The following is a 21,906-nucleotide window of genomic DNA, read 5'->3' as shown; positions in this document are numbered from 1 at the left end:
AATGCTGATTATAATGATTGCTAGGACAGCCATGGACAAAGAGAGGGAGTAGTGTCGGTTCCAGTAGATCAGAGTGGGCCTTATGTTGCAGTAGCCACATCGGGTGTGGTAGAGCCTTTTCTTTTGGATACTGGTGCAGCAAAGAGTTCTATCATGCACTCTAAACTCCCTGGCGCACCTTTGTCTCGCTTAACTAATGTTTCAGTAGGATTCTCTGGCGCCCCAGGTCGTAACCCAGTTTCTAGTCCGTTGTCTCTTTCTATAGGGCCTTGTGAGTTGGAAGCACCTCTCATTTTAACGACAGGTTGTGGTGAGAATTTGTTGGGTTTGGATTTGTTGAAAAGGTTGCATGCAACATTACGTTGTTCTCCTGCGGGATTACAGCTTACATTGGGTAAGAAAGTGATCTCTCCGATGTATTTGTCTAAAGATCGGCTTCCACTGGAATTGCGTTCTCTCCCTGATACTCTTTGGGCTACTGGTCCTAATGATGTGGGTCTTTTGGAGATTCCACCTTATGTTGTAACGCTTAAAGCGAATGTTAAAATGCCGCGTATTCCCCAATATCGGATTTCTAGCGATGGTGAAAGAGCGCTTTTAGCGATCATCTATGATTTGATTGAGAAAGGTGTTATTGAAGAAACGAGAGGTAATGTGTGTAACAGTCCCGTTTTGCCCGTTCTGAAGCGCACTGACTCTTCTCAGCCACCTGTCTACAGGTTTGTGATCGATCTTAGAGAGGTTAACAAGATTGTTGTGCCACAGTTTCCAGTTGTTCCGGATATTACTGCTTTGTTGACTTTGATTCCTGCTTCAGCTGCCTGGTTTTCAGTCATAGACTTGAAAAATGCTTTCTTCAGTATTCCAATTGCTGAGGAGAGTAGAGATATTTTTGGCTTCTCTTTAGGAGGCCGAAGCTTCCGGTTTAAGAGAGCTCCCCAAGGCTACTGTGAACGTCCTTGTATCTATAGTCAGGCTTTGAAGACTCAGCTTGATACTCTTGCGTTGCCTGCTGGTACTGCTCTTATTCAGTATGTTGATGATTTATTAGTGGCTGCTGATGATGAGAAAACTTGTAAAGAAGCTACTATTTCTTTGTTGCGACATCTGTCGGACTTGCATCATAAAGTGTCACCTTCTAAGTTGCAGTATTGTCGCCAAGAAGTGACCTACTTAGGTCATCTCTTGTCAAAGGAGGGAAGAAGGTTGACCTCAGAACGAATTCAAGCGATTGCGCAAATGACTGTACCAAGCACACAGAGAGAAGTGCGTGCTTTCTTGGGTATCACGTCGTATTGTAGACAGTGGATTCCAAATTTCTCTCTATTAGCGAAACCTCTGTTGGCTTTGACTTGTAAAGATACACCGAATCCTCTTCCGTGGTCTGACGATTGTCAGAAATGTTTTTCTGAGTTGCGTGATGCATTGTGTTCTGCTCCTGTGTTGGGTACTCCCGACTACAGTAAGCCTTTTACACTCTATGTCCACGAGAGAGAGGGTTGTGCATTGTCAGTTTCGACTCAACAATTCGGTGATAAGCAGCGTCCATGTGCGTATTTCTCATCAACTTTAGATCCGGTAGCTAGAGCGTTGCCGAGTTGCTTGAGAGCTACAGCGGCAGCGGCTGTTTCTATCCGACAGTCTGCTGGACTGGTGATGGATATTACGTTCATTGTGATGGTTTCACATGCAGTGGATACTTTATTAAATCGGACAAAAACTCAACACCTTACTAGTGCAAGGTTGTCGGGTTATGAGTTGACACTTTTGGCTAGTCATGTGCATATTAAGCGATGCAATGTATAGAATCCAGCAACATTGTTGCCGACGTCTGTGGATACAGATGGTCAGGAACAGCACGATTGTTTTCTGAGGACGGAAGAGGAGACGAAGGGTAGGATCGATGTAAAAGATTCTCATCTTCCGGATCCTGATGGTACGTTATGGGTTGATGGTTCATGCTACAAGCTTCCGAATGGTGACACGACTGCAGGATATGCTGTGACGACATTAAGTACAGTTGTTGAAACTGCACGAGTGAGCTATAATTCAGCACAAGCAGTGGAATTGATTGCATTAACGAGAGCGTGTGTTTTGTCTGAAGGAAAGAGAGTGAATGTGTATACCGTTAGTCAGTATGCGTTTGGTGTTGCCCATAGTTTCGGACGTTTGTGGAAAGAAAGGGGATTGCTCACATCCCATGGGACTAAAGTTCAGCATGGACAGTTGGTGAATGAGCTTCTCGAAACACTTACTTTGCCGAAGCAAGTTGCGATTGTGAAGTGTAGTGCTCATCGGAAGGTTACGGATGATGTTGGCCGTGGTAATGCGTTTGCGGATGAAGTTGCGAAAGACACAGCAAGAAATCTGATGAGCCGAATGTATGTTGCAGGCCCTGCGAGATGGATTGGTGATGTTGGAAAGTGCGAAGATATGATTGAGAGTGTGAAATCAATACAGGCTGAAGCTACTGAAAGTGAGAAGAATGTTTGGAGAGAAACTACGGGTAGATTGGATTCGACTGGTTGTTGGGTTGAATTGTCAGAACACCAAAGATGGATGTTGCCAGATGCGTACGTGCTGGCAGTGGTTACTATGGCACATTGTTTGTCTCACATCAGTGTGAAAGGGATTTGTAAGTTGTTGGCTCCAGTATGGCAGAATGCTGGAATTCCCAAGTGTGCTTAGAATGTGGTCAAGAATTGCATGGTGTGTTTAATGTATAATCCTCGCATGGGAACCCCAACTCCAGCAGGTCACTTTGCTCCTCCGACGTATCCGTTCGAGGTTTTGCAATTGGATTTCATCCACATGGAAAGGTGCAATAATTTAAAGTATGTCCTTGTAGTTGTTTGCGCCTTTTCTAGATGGGTAGAAGCATACCCCCTAAAAGATAATACTGCCTCGTCCACTGCTAAAGTCCTGGTCAAAGAATATTTCCCTAGGTTTGGATTGCCAAGGATGGTGTGGAGTGATAATGGAAGTGAGTTCGTGGGGAAGATTATGAAAAAAGTATGTGAGGGTTTGGGAATACGACAGACGTTTCATGCCGCAAACCACCCCCAATCAGCTGGACTAGTGGAATGTTACAATGGCACTTTGAAGTTAAAGTTACCCAAAATTCAGGCGAGTTCTGGTCTTCAATGGCCAGATGCTTTGCCGTTGGCACTTTTGTCAACTAGAACTACAGTGCATTCCCGAATTGGCCTTAGTCCTTATGAAATTGTTTTTGGCCGTCCGGTGTATGTGTGGGGAGTGCCGAGGACAGTGAAGTTTAGTGACATCAAATATCCTGTGTTGGTGGACTATTTGTAAGATTTGACGGCTAAATTGCGTGTCTTGCATCAACAGGTTCATGATAACTTGCCACCAGCATCTGTGGATCCAGGTCACACCATCAATCCCGGTGACTGGGTCCTGGTGAAGAATTTTCAGCTGACCAAAAACGAGCAGCCCCGCTGGACCGGCCCCCACCAAGAGCTCCTGTCAACAAGAACTTCGGTGAAGGTCTTCGGGAAGCGAAATTGGATTCATGGCGTACATTGTAAGAGGGCGCCTTTACCTCTGCCGTACGACCAGTGGGTCTGTGAAGGTATTGCAGATTCAGAGACTGAAAGGGTGCCGAAGTTTGCACCGTTTAGCGATGCTGAGTTGGTGTGGAGAGGCTCCGAGAAAGAAGATGACAATGTCCTTCAAGAAGCTGTGCCTGTGTCTCAAAGATTAGACACTACTGAACCTGAACTGTTGTTTCAGCCTCAAACGAGGCCTGGAAAAGAGCGTTATAATCTACGTCCTAGAAACAATGGACTAATAAAATTAATGAATTTCTTTAGGTCTCGCCTGTCGATGCGCATGCGCATCGAGCTTGCGAGCCTATTGCAGCTTAAACAACTTTTAACTAAGAAGCAAGGAATCGTGGCGATTCCTTGCAGTGCCCGTGACTTTTAAGCTCAATGCGCATGTGCATTGAGCTTAAAAGCGCGTGCACAGCCACAATCTCCCTCAGCCGCATTCCTCCGACACCTTTTGAAGTGAAGCTTAGCTTCACTTCAAAGGCCCCGGCTTCTTGACACCCACATGCCGCTCTCCCCGCTCCGCCCCCTCCCCTGCCCGCCGTGTGCATTTCTCCTCCACCCCCTCCCCACAGCAATGCCCTCCGTCTTGTTTGGCTTTGAAATTCTGGACACCCTACTTCAAAGCCCCAGGCACCCCATCTGCTGCCTTCCGCCTGGCATGTGTTTGGTGGATCCCAAAGGCGACGCTACACCGGGAGGGGAACTGAGGACACATCGCCGACCAGCCAGCATGCATTCTGAAATCTGAACCCCATTTTGAGCTCCTTAATAAGTTCAGGGTTGTCATTACCGCCTGCAGTACATGTATCGTCCCAACAATAGCACGCGTTGGGCCAGATCTGGTTTCCGCTTTTTTTTTACTGGAGCCTTGAGTAACGTTGCAGACCATTAGTGTATCGGCCTAGATTTGCAAGATTAATTGTCCAGATGTTTCCTAATGTCTTGTCCTTTCTTTCCCACATAATAAAAATCTCTCAGCACGTTTCACCCCCAGCACCCCGTCCCTTGCTCAGTAAAACCACAGTATATCGTTTGTATGCTGCACGTCGCTCCATCTCTCAAGATGTGGCGTGCTGCAGCCTTGCTTCTGCAAGATTAAAAGAACTCGCACAGGCAATATGACTCGCTATTTCTTTTACGAAATGAACTAAACAAAATACATCTCAGCCGCTAAATTGAAAACACGGACTTCATGCAAGTATTTATTTATTTGATAGTTTGTTATAGCGAAAACTTGACGGGTATCAGAGCGCTTTATACATTTGCAGAGAGCAGCGCAGTGATAACAATTAAGTCATTTGGCTTAGAAATTCTGGACACCCTACTTCAAAGCCCCAGGCACCCCATCTGCTGCCTTCCGCCTGGCATGTGTTTGGTGGATCCCAAAGGCGACGCTACACCGGGAGGGGAACTGAGGACACATCGCCGACCAGCCAGCATGCATTCTGAAATCTGAACCCCATTTTGAGCTCCTTAATAAGTTCAGGGTTGTCATTACCGCCTGCAGTACATGTATCGTCCCAACAATAGCACGCGTTGGGCCAGATCTGGTTTCCGCTTTTTTTTTACTGGAGCCTTGAGTAACGTTGCAGACCATTAGTGTATCGGCCTGGATTTGCAAGATTAATTGTCCAGATGTTTCCTAATGTCTTGTCCTTTCTTTCCCACATAATAAAAATCTCTCAGCACGTTTCACCCCCAGCACCCCGTCCCTTGCTCAGTAAAACCACAGTATATCGTTTGTATGCTGCACGTCGCTCCATCTCTCAAGATGTGGCGTGCTGCAGCCTTGCTTCTGCAAGATTAAAAGAACTCGCACAGGCAATATGACTCGCTATTTCTTTTACGAAATGAACTAAACAAAATACATCTCAGCCGCTAAATTGAAAACACGGACTTCATGCAAGTATTTATTTATTTGATAGTTTGTTATAGCGAAAACTTGACGGGTATCAGAGCGCTTTATACATTTGCAGAGAGCAGCGCAGTGATAACAATTAAGTCATTTGGCTTAGAAATTCTGGACACCCTACTTCAAAGCCCCAGGCACCCCATCTGCTGCCTTCCGCCTGGCATGTGTTTGGTGGATCCCAAAGGCGACGCTACACCGGGAGGGGAACTGAGGACACATCGCCGACCAGCCAGCATGCATTCTGAAATCTGAACCCCATTTTGAGCTCCTTAATAAGTTCAGGGTTGTCATTACCGCCTGCAGTACATGTATCGTCCCAACAATAGCACGCGTTGGGCCAGATCTGGTTTCCGCTTTTTTTTTACTGGAGCCTTGAGTAACGTTGCAGACCATTAGTGTATCGGCCTAGATTTGCAAGATTAATTGTCCAGATGTTTCCTAATGTCTTGTCCTTTCTTTCCCACATAATAAAAATCTCTCAGCACGTTTCACCCCCAGCACCCCGTCCCTTGCTCAGTAAAACCACAGTATATCGTTTGTATGCTGCACGTCGCTCCATCTCTCAAGATGTGGCGTGCTGCAGCCTTGCTTCTGCAAGATTAAAAGAACTCGCACAGGCAATATGACTCGCTATTTCTTTTACGAAATGAACTAAACAAAATACATCTCAGCCGCTAAATTGAAAACACGGACTTCATGCAAGTATTTATTTATTTGATAGTTTGTTATAGCGAAAACTTGACGGGTATCAGAGCGCTTTATACATTTGCAGAGAGCAGCGCAGTGATAACAATTAAGTCATGCAGTCACTCACCCTCAACCCCTCACTCACTCTCAACCCCTCACCCTCACTCACCCTCAACCCCTCACCCTCACCCTCACTCACCCTCAACCCCTCACCCACCCTCACCCTCACTCACCCTCAACCCCTCACCCTCACCCTCACTCACCCTCACTCACCCTCACTTACCCTCAACCCCTCACCCTCACTCACCCTCACCCTCACTCACTCACCCTCACTCACCCTCACTCACCCTCAACCCCTCACCCTCACTCCCCCTCACCCTCACTCACCCTCAACCCCTCACTCACCCTCAACCCCTCACCCTCACTCACCCTCAACCCCTCACCCTCACCCTCACTCACCCTCAACCCCTCACCCTCAACCCCTCACTCACCCTCACTCTCACTCATCCTCACTCACCCTCAACCCCTCACCCTCACCCTCACTCACCCTCACCCACCCTCAACCCCTCACCCTAACTCACCCTCACCCTCACTCACCCTCAACCCCTCACCCTCAACCTCACTCACCCTCAACCCCTCACCCTCACTCACCCTCAACCCCTCACCCTCACCCTCACTCACCCTCACCCTCACTCACCCTCACCCTCACTCACACTCACCCTCACTCACCCTCACCCTCACTCACCCTCACCCTCACTCACCCTCAACCCCTCACCCTCACTCACCCTCAACCCCTCACCCTCACTCACCCTCACTCACCCTCAACCCCTCACCCTCACTCACCCTCAACCCCTCACCCTCACCCTCACTCACCCTCAACCCCTCACCCTCACTCACCCTCACTCACCCTCAACTCCTCACCCTCACTCACCCTCACCCTCATCCTCACCCTCACTCACCCTCACTCACCCTCAACACCTCACCCTCACTCACCCTCAACACCTCACCCTCACTCACCCTCAACACCTCACCCTCAACCCCTCACTCTCACTCACTCTCACTCACCCTCACTCACCCTCAACCCCTCACCCTCACTCACCCTCACCCTCACTCACCCTCAACGCCTCACACTCAACACCTCACCCTCACCCTCACTCACCCTCACACTCACCCTCAACTCCTCACCCTCACTCACCCTCAACACCTTACCCTCACTCACCCTCAACACCTCACCCTCAACACCTCACCCTCACTCACCCTCACAACACATATTGTGTTACAATAGGTGTCACATTTGCGGAAGATAAAACTAATGGCATTGTTAAAAACAAAGCTATTAATTACGCTATTTTCAAAACAAGCACATACATAAAAAATGTGTCCTTTACAATACCAATAGCTCAAACTTTCATAATGCGAGACCTATTGCATTGCTGTGCTTCTCTCCCCTGCTGCACTCTCCTGCTCTCTAGATATGTGGCATAACGACCAGAGCTGCCATATAAGTCACGTAAATACAAAACATGTTGGATTCCAAATGCTATAGGTGTCACATTCGCGAAAGTTATATTATATTATATTGGCATTGTAAATGACAAAGCCATCAATTTAGCAATTTTAACAACCAACAAATAAATAATATATGTCATTTACTAGACCAATAACTACAACTTTTCTAATGCGAGACATATTGCATTCCAACCCCACTCATCCGCGCAACCTCACTCATCCACGCAACGCCACTCACACACGCAACGCCACTCACACACGCAACGCCACTCACACACGCAACGCCACTCACACACGCAACGCCACTCACACACTCAACGCCACTCACACACTCAACGCCACTCACACACGCAACACCACTCACACACGCAACGCCACTCACACACGCAACGCCACTCACACACGCAACGCCACTCACACACGCAACGCCATTCACACACGCAACGCCACTCATCGACGCAACGCCACTCACACACGCAACGCCACTCACACACGCAACGGCACTCACACACGCAACGCCACTCACACACGCAACGCCACTCACACACGCCACTCATCCACGCAAAGTCACTCATCCACGCAACGCCACTCATCCACGCAACGCCACTCATCCACGCAAAGCCACTCATCCACGCAACGCCACTCATCCAATTGCAAAACGAAAAAGGTCAAACTCTTCTATTGCGAGACCTATTGCATTTTCAATGCTTGTTTGATTTTTGGAACTGAACTCTCTCAGGAATTGAACTCTCTCAGCCAAGAAACTTTTTTGGTAGTGCAAGCCGAAGACGCAAGGTCGACGGTTCTGGTTGGTCTAAGGGAGTTCCCTGGGCTGACAGAAGCATTCCTTAGCAGAAGAAAACCAACCGCCGTGAACAGCATCGGTTAGAGGATGGAGTTTTTTGAGATTGAGAGAGCCGTTGAGAAAATGAACTTTAAGAAGAAACTGTGTAAAATTATGCATAGCAAATGTTTTCTGATCACATGTCTTTTGATGTTTTTTAGCATGAAGTTAACTTTGGTGGGTTGGTTTGTATTTTCTCTTCAACTGATTTCTGCGCCCATTTTCCAACCTACGACTTTACCTGCTACTACTTCTTTGCATTCTTTTCATACTTTACCTGAACACGAACAGATTAGAAGGTCAGAATTTGTAAATAACTCATTCATACAGTTATTGCATCAACATCAGTTGGTGGTGAACATCACTAATTGCTGGGTGTGTGGTCTTATGCCGCATACTACGGATAGAGGTGTTCCCTATTTAATTTTACCGTTTAGCCAGATCGGGTCTTTGTGGGCTTTTCAGACTATGTTCCTTTATGCCCTTGAGGTTTATCCTCCGCGTTTTGGAAGAGAGAACACGAGTAACCAAGCTTTGGTGAAAGGAGTTTTAAACATGAGTAGAGAGATCGATACTTATAGAACTATTCCCAGAGATGAGTTAATGGCATATGTTGGTTGGAATACAACCGGATATAGTATTAGTTTGGGTGAGAAGCAGAGACGAAAAAGGTCACTTCCGATTTGGATTGTACCCCATCGTGGTCCTTTTTGTCTGCAAGGGAAGGGCAAGAATCCGAGAGCTCAGTTAGGGAAGAGTGTTTGTACTCAGACGTATGTCTTTGCGTCTCAAACTTCCCCTCCGTTTTTAGCAGCTAAGGGCACGTATTTTGTCTGCTATGATAGAGCATATACATGGTTGCCCCCTGATTTTTCAGGAACATGTTATGTTGCATATTTGTTGCCTCCTACGTACACTGCTGCCGTAGATTACCACAGAACGAGAGTCGTTAGGGGTGTCTTCAGTAAGGAAGATACCACTGGACAAGAAGTGGGAGACTTTTTCAATGGTTTCCTACCGTTTTGGGGACCTATGGCAAACAGTAGAAACTTACGGCAATTAACGAGAGTGGTTGAATCCACCATAAATGAAACTGCCGGTGCCCTTAGTAATCTGACCGCTGAGCTTCAAGCGGATCGCCTTATGACGTTACAGAATCGAATGGTTTTAGACGTCATACTTGCAGATCGAGGTGGGGTATGTAAAGTGATCCAATCGAGTTGCTGCGTTTTTATACCAGACAATGCTCCTACAGTATACCAGGCCATTTCTAAGTTACATAAGATCTCTGAGTCTATAAATGTGGATAAAGGAGATTGGTCGTTGATTGGATGGTTTTGGGAACTGTTATCGACCTGGGGATGGAAGATTCTGATGATCATTGGGATGGCTTTAGCAATTCTTTTCCTGTTCTGTCTTTGTGTGCAGTGCGCTCCTGCTATATGTAGCCTCTGTGCTACTACATGTGCAAGGAGGCCTGCCCCAAGAGAGGTACTAAGTAATAGGATTATGCTCCAGCAACATCTTGATGATCTGATGAATATAGACCTGAATTCAGATTGACGTGAGTTTAGGTTATTGCCTATGTAAGGGCAAAAGGAGGGTCTGAGGTTCCGTGAATTCTGAACCCGTTCCATAAAGGTCATGGTTTTGTTATGAATTTGATATTAGCGAACCGTAACTAGTTAGTGCGGCAAGTATGAGTGTTTTCGTCATGTTAGACTGATGGATTCACTACGTATTTAGGGATTTCGTTCTGAACCCTTGGGTTCCATTTTGTGTATGGCAGCCATTTTGTGGTTGCCCTCACATAGGCAGATGACTGTGGCTGAACAAGTCTTTTAAGTACATGTACACCTTAGCTCCAGTACATGCTGACTCCTGTTTGACCTGAGTGAACTGACCCTGTTGCCTGAAGCCGACCTTGTTAAACCAGTTCCTGCCCTTTAGCTGATCAAGATTAAGGATCAGAGCACAGGACATTGTAAAGTTTTATTGCACACAAATATGCCTTATCCTACTCTCACCTATTTCTTCTCCTTTCTTTATGGTCTATTTACGATTGGGTGTGCCCTTTTTATTATGGGTTTGTTCGACCTGTCTAAAGAAGAATGTTGGGTTTGACCGATGATTGATCATGGGCTGGGCAACTGAAAAGTGGGTTTTACTGTCATGCGATACCTCTGGTGTGGATACATGTGATTGGACAGTTTGTAAATGTTAGGTATTTGTCTGGAATGTGATTTTTGGCATAAAAAGGGATGACTTGCTTTGTAAAATTGAGTAGTCTCCTGAGAACTCATACCGTGATGATTTCTAGAACTTCTGTTACTGGCTGCAGCCAATAAATTTGATCTTTGACGCCACCAAAAGGTATCCCGTGTCTCTGTATTCTAAGACAGGTGGAACCCGAAGACTTTGGGCGTGCCCCTGGCGCCGCTGGGTATTAAATAGCCCGGTTCTTCAAATATGGATAACAGTGTTGATGACAATGTTGTTCTTAATCATCCTAATGATGTCATTTCTTCTGGGGATGTTGTACAAAGACAAGAAACTGATGTTGTTAGGAAAAGTTTACGTGAAAAATATATTCCGGTCAAATTGAAAGATTATGTTTGTTATTAATTTATTATTTAGTTGTTTTAGTTAATTATTTTATTTATTTATTTTTTTATTATTATTTTTTAAAAGGGGGAGGGTGTGTGGTATTCTGTAATGGGTAGTTTTAGAATGGCACTAGGTCATATGGAATGTTGGTGAGCTCTGGGGGGATGTTGGGGTATTAAGATACTGGCTACTGGATTGATAAAATGTCTTCATACCTTTTCCATGGTGGTTGTTAAGCTGTTCTCCATTGTTGAATAAATCTTTATTGGAACCTACGTTTCTCTGGAGCATATTACTACAGACAGGAAGAAGGCTTTCTAAGCCAAGGGATCACTCACAGTTCCTGAAGGTTGATTTTATGCTGAGATTCCACTTGAGACCAGAATCCTCTGATCTCCACCTCTCTCAGGTGGCTCCCCCAACCCAGATGTGATGCATTGGTCACCATTGTCAGCTGTAGTTGGGGAAGAGAGAAAGGTCTAACATGGACACACCATTGGCTGTTAGCCACCACTACTTATCTCTTGTAATCTCCAAAATCTGGACCAGGTTAGAAAGATTCCCCGAGTGCTGCATCCACTGGGACTTCACACCCCACTGTAGAACCTGCATGTGCCATTTGATAGTGAACTCAGCGAGAACAAAAGGTTTATCGTAGTCTGTAGGTGGGTGACAACTGCCTGGGGCAATCCAGTCTCCAGGGCAGGCAGGACGAGCGCAAGGGTGAGCATTTTGAACCGGTCCTTATTTAAGAAATGCGTTGAGTGCAAAGATTTAGAATAGGATGGAGATCGCTGCCCTTTAGAAAGTAGTGGAAGTGGGGTGGTGGAGTGAGCTAAACAATGATGATGGATTAAACCCAGATCAGTTGACTGGGGGTGAGTGTTTGATTTGCTCAAGTACTCCGTCCATTATCCCCTTTGGTATGACTTTGATGGACATGGCAAAGTCGAAGAACTCTTTGACTTCTTGCTCTTCTTTTTTTGTGGGACTTACCTTCCTTTGAACCAGGATCGAGACAATTGTGGCGTTGCATGTCAAGTGGCAAGGAGCTCGAGGGATCACTCCCTCATGGTCCTGAGGTATATGGTGCAACAATCGACACAGGTTTTGGCAATGTGGTCCTGCACAAGGCACCAGAGGCAGATGGGGTGCGGGTCCATCACTAACATTTGTCAGTAATAGGCACCTTAGGGCTTGATTCCAACCTTCCTCATGGTCATCACTGTCACACCAGGAGACAGGTCTCAGAAAAGTTTCAACAAAAGTGAAAAAAGACAGTAAAACAGCAATTGACTGTTGCTCTCTCTGGATCTGCCCTGACTTTTGCAGAAAGAAAAGTACTGAAGTCAGCCCATTGGGGTGGCACCTATTAGGCACTGCACACCTCACTTCCAGTGCAGACGATGCCTACAAGTCCACGCGGAGCCAAACAACACCACCTACCGACGTGCAGGGGCACTGCTCACGAAAAATTTCTGGATCCAGTCTGACGCCTGGGTATATCTATAAGGTAAGAAATCTGCCACTAAAAGTCTCTATCAGATACTCATTTTGCAGTATCCTCCCCGTTTTATTTTGTCTCTGCAAAGGTTTTCCTGAATCTCACAGTGAAGGGCGGCAAGATCGCACTGGCCATGTCCCAAAGGGTTTGAGTGTACCAACTGGGAATACAGACAGTGTTCAGGAACCTCATAGTCAAGCTGGCAGTAGAAAAGCTCCCTTCCCTCCCTCCCTTCCCGAATGCATTAATGTGTTTCAATTCAGTTTGATGACACAATAGGAAATGCATTGTGGCTGACCAAACTCTGGTGGAGACCAAACTCAGACGAAGGATGCAGATTCAAGAAAGGCCGGGTTTCTGGAGGCTGGGGGCTATGATACCTAGCTACTAGATGACTAACTGGGGGGTACCAAACACATCCATGTCGCCATTAAGACATTTGTCAGGGCCTCATTTAAAGGTAGTGAGGGCTCAGATGCAGCAGGCCCAAGTTAGTAGGATTTCCATAGGTTTGAATTAGTCTCAAAAGTCAGTAGTTGAAGGTCAATCACTTCTGATGCTCTGCAGACTACTACCACAAAGGAGGCACTATCCTCAGAGGGGGCGGGGATAATAATGTGAGCAATGGGGTTCATCCAAAGTGTGAGGTCCAGCCATGCTAATTTCATAGCAGAACACAGGAATGCTGTGGGCTAACGGTTCCGGAACAGAAACTGAGTCGGGTCTGCAACCTCTAGATTCGGAGTCAGCGCTGGGGCTGTTGGAACTGACAGGACCTCCATCACCAGAGTGGAGTTGCTGACTGGCACCAAATCGGCAGAACCCGCTAACAGAAGTCCAACTGGGGCCTCTGCGGCTCCATGGCACCTGAAAGGACTAGAGGGAACCAGCATTCTCCAGTTACGTTACATGAGGACATGCATTCATTTTAGGCACGGGGAGATTAAGTGATTTGCCCAGAATCACAGGAGGTTTTTGGCGGCGTCGTTACCGAGACTCGAACCCAGATCCCCAGGTCCGAGGTCGAGCGCCCTAGCCGTTAGGCCAACTCCTCTCACCTTGGAATGGGTTTGGAGTCAGACAATACACCAGTGCGGACTGTGTAACTTCTCTTGGGAGCGGAAGCAGCACCATGGGGATGAGTTCTCCACTACGTTTTCTTGCACTTGGGGTACAACTTGGTGTTCGACTTCATCAAGGACAGCAACTTGGAGCAGGACCGGTACCTAGAGCTGGATAGAGTGTATCTGCTGTTAGCAGCATTATCTACTTCACATTTTGTGTTCAGATCGATATAGTTTGGCCACACACTCCCTGATTGTTTTTGAGTGCATGGGTGTAATACAATGAGTAAGATGTAAAAACTCCATTTTGAATACTGGCCAGAATGTTGAAAGACACTCTATCAGTGATGTATTTCAGTTACTTACTTTGTGTACATATCCTATAAGTTTTTTTGCTCTGAGTACATATTTCAAATGTTTTTCTGCTTTGTATACATATTCCCTATATATGGCTTTGTTCATTTGACATCTGGGAAAGTGCATCAATAAGTATACTTTGTCTTCGTTTTAAAAGTGCTGTATTAATAAATGCATGTGCTTCATTTTGAAACCGCCTCGATACATTTGTTTGCCTCATTTTGGGAGAGCGCTGAGTTTCTTTTTACGGGTGTCCTAGTGTTTCAAGTCTGAAGCAATACAATCGGGCAGCATCTATTTCACGAGTTCAAGTCTTGCCCTGACCCTCAGCACCCTTGGCAGACATTGTATGGATCAATGACTGAGATCTGATTCCTGCAGTTTTTGCACTGTTTGAAGCTTGTGCAAATTTGGCATTGGCGAAAACAAAGTTGAGAGCTGAACTCTGGATCCCCTTTGAAGGGCTTGGCAAAGGGAGACCTTATGTAGCTGCAAAGTCAGATTACGCCACCTGTTGGCGCGCGGGAACAGTTACTTTGGGGGGGAAAAAATCAAGAACCAGTCTGGTGCCTGCGGATATTCAATAGTGAGGAATCTGTGGTTAGATGAATCCAGCAGAAACTATGATAGTGAACAGAGTTCCACCTCCAGGACCTGGCCCATGAGGAGGAGCCATAAAACCCTTCCTAAGAGGGGAATTGGAACATACAACATTGCAGCGCAGTTCCTCACACAGAATCCACTGAATTATGTGTGTCAAGTAAGTGACAAACCTGACTCGGATGACGCCATGTCAGGAAGGCCAAAATGCAACGAGGATTTTATGTAGTATGCCAAGGAATTAAATTAATTTGATCTTACCCACTGAAACGTTTCCAAAGAATGAATAATTAATTTTGCACTAAAGGTAATTCTTCTGAAACCTTGATGAATACAATGTTTTGTAAATATGTAGAAGAGCATGTAATGATGGAGTATTTGGATCTATACATAAGTGGTGCCGTGTAGGACTTTATGTGAGACTGCAGAGTGAAATGGATAAAATATGGGATTATCCAAACAGGCGTAACAGAAAAGAAGCATGCAACAGAATCAATAATTTTCGTAAAACGTCTTTAGGAAATTCTCAATTCTCTTAAATTAGCGAGTGTACAAATTGTGGGAGTGTGTGTCACATGTAAGTCTCAGCGCTCATGGTTGATGAAATATAGTGAGAGTTGCTAGCTTAGTGCTGCATCTCATCTTCTAGTGCAAAGGCAGACTTTTTGGTCCAGTGATAGAGTTCCCTTTTGTTCAGCCCCCATGTTAAACCAGTTGGACTGAAAGAGCAAAGTGATAGATCTTTTTTGTATCAATGATGGTCACACCATAATAAGGCATAAGGACTATGATCCTGGAGGTGATTGTGTCACCAGGTGGGCACCAGTGCTGAACCACAAACGGTCAGAGGTTACTTCTTTGGGAGGGGCACTCCAAGCATGCACAGGTACAGGAAATTAGTCACAAAGTTATTTTGTGGGGTGTGGGAAGCTGGACAGAAGGTGTAGTAGCATAGGTCCATGCATCTGCTCAGAGACATCTCACGGATGCAGCAAGGGGCGCATTAATCTGCAGGCACTACCTCGGACTGCTTATATATTTTATCAGAGCAAATGAGGGAATTATCTCATCAACAGGGATGCACCCCCATGCTCACATGCAGTTAACAGATAGGAAGGCGGCGTTGAAGTCTTCCTTCTCAATAATTCTCCAGGTTGGTATAGTTAGGAGGGAATTAGTCCAGCTTCAACTTAAATTTCTGGATTTTAATAGCCAATTCCAAATAATTTGGCCTAATCATATCTTCAAGCAGCAAGCAGAAAACATAAGCTTTCTCTCTGATTGGAAGTGGTAGGTAAGTACAATGCCCAGCTCTCAGAGCTGTAAAGGAAGTGGTTAATATGTTGGGTATCATTCTAGAAGTCCTAGTGGATCCTCGTTGCCTGCTGCCATTGGTTCAGAGAATCAAGGTTTGAAGGACATTTGGAGCTGAACAAAGGTCACAGCCTCAGTTTTCAAGTTTAAAAAACATATGCCACATACGGAACACGCACATACAAATAAACATTACTGGCCACCCTTGGACAGGCTTTTTTGCATAAAAAGGTCTGAATACCGCAAGGAGACTTTGGAGTGTCAAGACAGAGAAAAACAACTCCATATATTAATAGTTCTGGCTTAACATTCTCTCTTACCATGTGTGCACGCTGAAAAAGGTTTGATACCTCTGTATGGCAACGTTCAAGATCACGGAAGGTATATATGCTGCTTAGAGGGACACACCACCCATCAAGGATTTTTCGGTTTTCGCCCTGGTAGCCACGTCACACAAGCGCACCTGCATATATGCTTATAGCATTATATGTCTCTGAACACCCTCAGTCTCTGCTCGTCAGATTGCCTTCACACATCAGAGCTTGCATATATATTTTGGAATGCTCATGTGCCTTTGAGGTTCCTCTTTCTATGACAGATCCTCAAACTTCATTACACACATGGTCTGCTAACCACATCACATACATCTTCATGTAAAACTTAGTTGCTTGTTGCCTTGGATACTGATGTTCCTAATTTTAAATCAGAGACTATCAAAACAAGACATTCACAAATCAAAGGCACTATAATATAACAAGTGAATTGCGTGTGCCACTAACTTAACAAATTCATTAAAAAAATGAACTGTTTAAAATCTTTAAAGATCTGGCACCATCCTACATTAATTATGCAACATACCTTCACAAATGGTCCGTGACCACCTGTGACTATTTGCATGTTGAAATAAAAGAAGTTCAGGATAAAATCAAGGCAAATACTATAGAGGACCACTGCATAATGTTCCTTCTCAATGTCCCCTCAAGTTTACAACCTTTGATCTTGTGTCTGTCACAGAATAACACACACTGTCAAATTGAAACCTTCAGGATCCAATGCGTTCCTACCTCTATTATTTAAGAGGTGCATGGGCGCCATAGAGAAAGACATCACATGCATCATTAATGCATAGCTACAAAGAAGACACTTTCTAAATGCCCTTAAACAAGCAGTGGTGATTGCAACGGTAAAGAAACTGAAACGCGACCCTTCAATCACCGCCCATTTCAGACCTATTCTTACTGGACCTTACATCAGTAAAATTCTTGAAGCCGTAGTAGGACATCAGTCACCAGATTACATAAAGAAAGAAAAGTTTCAGGCAAGCACCCACTCAGAATTACGTAATCTAATAAGTACGAAAACTGCTGAAAAGGCTCTAGAATTCAGGGAAAAGGACCATCCAATCACTCTGGGCCGCTTTGCAGCCTTGAACACGGCAGATTATAAGAATCTTCCTATGCGTCTGAAGTAAAGGTTTAATATCTTAGGTGAGGCTGGGGCATTAATCAAATCACTCTTACAAGAGCATACTCAATACATTGAGCGGGCATCACTTCTCCTAACAACCTACCATCCTAGACTGGGAAGTGCCAAATGGCTCAGCTTTATCGCCGCTGCTTTTTAAGCTGCAGATTCTTCCACTTGTGCATCTCTAAAAAGCAGGGGCTCTTGCTGTGAAATTTATGCCGATGATACGAAACATCTGATCAGATCCATATACCCATGACAACCACTGACTAGCCTATTGTCTATGGCAATAAAACATTTGATACACTGAAGAAAACTATGTTTCAGTAGTGGCAAAATTGAGATTCTGCTGATAAGGTAGAATATATCTACCTCCCCATTCGCTTAACTGGCCACCTGAGTTTGGTCTCTTGCCTGCCCCTGTCACTGAGTCTGCAAACTTAAGGACCCTGTTCGATTTCTAGCTTAAAATTGGAACAACACATTCAACACAGAGAACAATGTCACGTCTAGAAGGCGCTAGCATTAACAAGTCAGACTTCTCGATTCCTCTTCCAATCAGGACTATGCACAAAATTCAGAGGTAAATATCTGAAAGTGGTATTAGATATAATGTGGAATGAATTCCTTAAAAGTCTCAGATGGGAGCATAACTTTGTGAGTTTTAAAATAATGTTTACCTGCATCCGCCCCACCCTGTGATTAATTATTTATTTCAGGTGACTTTTAAAGTTCCGAAATCACTCCAAGTCGGGTGTCTTGGTACTAGGCGATAGTAAGTTTCGGAGAACTGAAATTTATGTGGCTCACACTACCCAGAACAGGTCTTAAGAGCTTTTAGAAACGTAGATCATTAAAGGTTCAAGTTGCATTTCAAAAGGCAGAGAATTGAATAGTTGAGTGCCTTGTACTTGGAAACCTCTCACTCCCCCCCCCCCATTTGGCTTTGACCGAAGGGCCCAAATCGCACCCAGTCCCATAACCCACTTCGCCCTTCGACTACCCCCATTGTTTATATATGCTGGCAAGTTAAGTGACTCCCATCCTTGCAGCATAATCAAACACAGGTAAATAAAGTAAGGTCCAAATATGTAAAGGAGCTAAAGCCGACAAATTGACAGGGATATCTATAAACGCTTTTAGTGAGGTACCTTGGCGCAGTTAAGACTCGAACATAAGTAATGTATGGAGTAAGTATCATGGGATGCTTCGAGGCAGGGTTGAGAAGCACGGTCTTAGCTTTGTGTGTATCCTAGAGTTACACATGCCTGAGAAAGAGACGCTCCCTCTATTTCTCTCTCGTACACACAAAATGAACATGATTGCTTACCGTTTACGTGTTCTTTTACTTGCAAGTATTCACCAAGATCTCCCAACAAAACCCACAGAATTACCTAACCGTACAGTAGAAAAACAAGCGACCAGATGCTGCTCGTGTGTCAGTTGTCTCCTAAAGTGTTCCTGCACCGAGCAGCCAGAAGAGATAATAACTATTAGTAAATCTAAGGTTGCTGCCGTCTCCAGCTGTGCCTCCTGCATTTACATACAGATAGAGCGGCTATATGTTTTAATATGTATGGGCTACATACTTCCAGCCGGCCTAGGCGCGGGGAGGAGGAGGGGGCGGCCATGGTGGAACCAGCAGGAGATAATGAAGTGGCCCAGATAGGGAATTAGCAGGCATTGATCTCGAGCAGGCGCCGCTTCCGCCTGACCCGATTGCTTCACTATGCAGAGATTCCATTAAATAGAGCTCAGAAATGGCAGCCTCGGAAAAGAGCAAGATGTGCACAGGGAGGTGAGCTATATGGAGGGCGGCCGAAACCAAGGGAACATACCAACATATGCATCGCGTGAGAAACACTCTGGGGAGCATTAAGAGACCCAGTCATATTTATATAAAATTCAGACTGACACAAACCTACCTACATGTCCATGTGATGACACCAAGGAGCAACCAGAGACATTTTATGTCAGGGTTATATAACACAACTTAACAATCATGGACACCTACGAGACACGCAACACGCCAGCATACACACCAGTGTGTGATGGCACCCCAAGGACCAATTAAATACACGTCCATTCTGCATAAAACACATAAACAAACATGGAACTTTCAGACACACAACCTACAAATATACATAATGGCCACTGTACTGGCCCTAACGCTCAAACTCACAAATGTAAACAAACACACACACGCACGCACACACTCACTCTCTCACTCTCTCTGTGTATGTTGGAAGGTTTGTGCTACTCTGAGGTTGCCATATTCCATATTATCATTTTGTCCAGTCTTCCATGATTGTGACTGTTCTCAGGAGAGGCCTAGAACTTGCGACAAATACACCAACCAACAGAGAAGCAAATATGCAGGTGTTTACATACATAAACATGTATACAAGTATACATACATGCACACACACACACACACACCGGGAAAGGAGATAGCGTAACACAGAACTGTGTGTGATCAGGCATGGAGATTGGTGAACCCCAGACACACACAGACCTTAAAGTCCAGAACCAAGCAACAGTTACTTTGGCTAACTGATGTTTAACGACCCTCTAGCGAGAAATCAAAGACAAAGGAAGTCTCAGACACACATAACTATCCCAACATCTAAGGGCGGATGTGTGTGACTGAGCAGCAGCCAAAACCAGAGACCTGCTACCTACATATTATTAAGGGAGCACTGAGCAGCTTTCAGAGACGAGCCAAGCCTCAGAGACACATTAACCTACCAACATATCTAAAAGCATTGTTTGTAGTGGGACCAGGAGTGGGACACAGAGAAACGTGGCTAAGTACACACAGGTCTGTAACTAGGGGACTGTGAGGAACAGCACGAGGGACATGAATCTCGGAGACACAAACTTTCTAACAAACACAGACCTGTATGAAACAATTAAAAAAATACAAGAGCATATCAACACGAACAGGACAAACTGACATGGGGTGGTTACCCCCCATTTGAATCTCGTGAGCCGTACAAACACAGAAACCTATCTTCATATATAAAGGGATGAGTCATCTAGGAACACTGAAACATAGGTAGAAGGATGTGGAATGTCGCTACCACTCAGACAAATGGGCAGATCAGGTTAGGCACCTAAAATCGTGCAAGATGTCAGAGACACGCTGATATCTTTAAATATACATCGAACGAATTTCCAAAAGAGAAGAAGAATAGAGCTCTCTGTGGTGTTTACCACTTAAATAATTAAGAACAAAGGATGAAGTTATACGAGGTATAGTTTATTAAACCTCAGCCACGAACAGCGCTAGCTCAACTGCCAGGAATCTCAACTGGACATTCTTAGCATCAGAACATTACACACACTTAGTTCCACATTCTATAAAGAACATAGACATAATAAGCAGATTATATAAAGCTTGGCATTTCACATCTCCCTTCTTAACAACTAAAAAAGTAAAACATGCAGCAAAATAAGAGTGAAGAGAGAACAACACAATGGAACCTAATAAAAAAACCAAGAAAAAAGAGTTCATACATAATCATTCATGTAAGCAGGAGCCTTGCGTATTCTTTGACTCTTTGCACGAACTCCAGGAGAATAACTGGAACAAAGTGGAGGAACACTGATGGGACCAAACAAATGATTATCAGCATCAAAATCACCTTGTTCACCACTCTTGGATTTCACCACTACAACACGACTTTTGTTCCAAATTCTCCCATCATTTGTTTTGATAGCGTTCTTAAAAACTTTTATTACAGATCTAACATTGGTGTACTTAGACCAAGATTTTCGTCCAATAGGTGTTTTTATTTTGACTAAATCACCTATATTGACTTCTTAGAAATGAACACATTTCTTATCATCAAAATACCTTTTTCTACTGGCTTGTTTTTCCAACTCTCTCTCTCTCTCTCCATGGACCAATACGATTGTCCAAAAACCCTTTATTCAACTTCATCCAACCAGGACACCACATAGTATTGGGAATTCTGCCTTTAAATAACTCAAAAGGAGACTTACCAGTGGTGGAGTGAGGAGAACACCGGTAGGCATCTATCCTTTTCTTGAGAGCTACCTTCCAATTTAAACCATTAGCCCTTGCAAGCTGAATACATTCTTTTAACGTTTTATTCACTCTCTCAACAGCACCATTGGTTTCGGGATGATATAAAGAAGATCTCTTATGAACAACACCACGATTATTCAAGTATTCACCAAAAACACCAGAACAAAATTGAGGACCATTGTCCGACAATATACTATTAGGAAAGCTTTCCCTTTTGAAAATTTCCTCCAAAAACTTAATAACGGAGTCAGACGTTATGTCACTAACTGCACACACCTCAATCCATCGAGAATACAAATCAATTACAACAATCAAGTAAGGAGTGTCTGACACACCAGAAAGTGGACCTAGAATATCAATGGCAATCTCATCCCACGGATGATTAGGTAAACTCCTACAAACCATGGGCATT

The 21,906-nt window shown here is 44.7% G+C and overlaps 1 protein-coding gene across 2 annotated transcripts in view; it reads right to left on the bottom strand.

Moving 5' to 3' along the window:
* The window catches only part of MAP2K5 (mitogen-activated protein kinase kinase 5), a 1,262,070-nt gene that overhangs the window by 21,963 nt on the left and 1,218,201 nt on the right, over positions 1 to 21,906 (bottom strand). The gene's annotated exons all lie outside the window — the stretch shown is intronic.

The sequence above is a fragment of the Lissotriton helveticus genome, chromosome 3_1, assembly GCF_964261635.1.
Source record: "Lissotriton helveticus chromosome 3_1, aLisHel1.1, whole genome shotgun sequence".
NCBI classification, from domain to species: Eukaryota; Metazoa; Chordata; class Amphibia; order Caudata; family Salamandridae; genus Lissotriton; species Lissotriton helveticus.
This window is presented reverse-complemented; position numbering and strand designations above follow the sequence as displayed.